The sequence below is a fragment of the Octopus bimaculoides genome, chromosome 3, assembly GCF_001194135.2.
Source record: "Octopus bimaculoides isolate UCB-OBI-ISO-001 chromosome 3, ASM119413v2, whole genome shotgun sequence".
Taxonomy (NCBI): domain Eukaryota; kingdom Metazoa; phylum Mollusca; class Cephalopoda; order Octopoda; family Octopodidae; genus Octopus; species Octopus bimaculoides.
Genome location: NC_068983.1, coordinates 10,696,880 through 10,698,285, shown reverse-complemented (window position 1 = coordinate 10,698,285; position 1,406 = coordinate 10,696,880).

The window sequence follows — 1,406 nt, the reverse complement described above, 5'->3', positions numbered from 1 at the left end:
GTGTGTATACACGCAAGAATCCAAGAAAAATTTTGCAAGGTGAAAAAAGAATGTTTTATGCATCGACAAGCTTAGAGGTTCTTTTCAAAACTGAATCGGGTGCGCGCGCGCGAGTTTGTGTGCTCACGCGCGTGCTTAATGAGTTCCACGTCTGCTGTTCACGGGCTGTAACCCTGAGACACTCACATAGGTATATCTATCTATCTATCTATCTATCTATCTATCTATCTATCTATCTATCTATCTACTCATATTTCAAAGATGCAGAAAAACCCAGAACACCATGGAGAGGCAGCAGTTCCTAGCATGGAAAGTGATGGTGGAACCAAGTGCAAATTGCAGCTGTTCACGTGTTGGCATCGAGAGAAAGAGGGAGAGAGAGAGAGAGAGAGACGGAGGGGAAAGAAAGAAAGAAAGAAAGGAAGCAAGCTTTGTGTCACCTTGCATGAAGTAGCAAGAGGAAAGTGTGTGTGTGCTGTGTGCGTATTATGTGTGTATGTATGTATACACACATACACATACGCATTCCTCTCTCTCCCTATACATGCCGATGGTTATATTTCGTACCTGGTCTCACAATTACTTTCCATGCTAAAAACTTCTGCTCCTACAAAGAATTGTGAATTCTTCTGAGTGTTCGAAATGTCTGCAATCAGAATTTTTTCGGGGTCACATGATTAGTCCAATTCCCAGCCTTTAAAACCTGAAGGGAATATGTTTCTGTCGGAGTTTCCTTCCCTTAGACTAGTGGTTCTCAACCATCTTTTGCCTACGGACCCCTATGATTCCTATTTTACTCAACTGGACCTCCATAACCAAAAGCTGTATATCAAAAAATAATCCTATTATATTTTCATAATCAAATGTTATTAGGAATTGTATAAAAGAATTGTGAAAATACATGTGTATTGCAGAAGTATAACCAATTTATTGCTGATAAATTTTAACAACAAAATCTTATTTCAACCTCCTCGGGCCATGTAGACCCTGGTTGAGAACAACTGCTTTAGACTGTCGCAGTGCTTCCCACACTTACGTGCACCATCTTCCCCGGATTTGAAATCGGAGTTTCCTTGTCCTGATAGGTTTATGACTCCTCACACCGACCAGTCTAATTTGTGACGCCTTTCAAAAAGAGATGCCGAGAACTTGTCTTGATATTGCGACGGTTGTACACTTCAGTGCAGGATATTAGTTAAACGACCAACGACCTTTGTCCTGAGGGAACACCTACATTGACGTGGCGTGGAAGTGCGACTAAAGAGTTCACTGACCACTCTAAACTGAGATACACACACACACACACACACACACACACACACACAGAGTCATATGCTTGTATTATACAGACACATATATGTGTATACATATGCAAAATCAAATATATGTGCTTTCAATATATATAT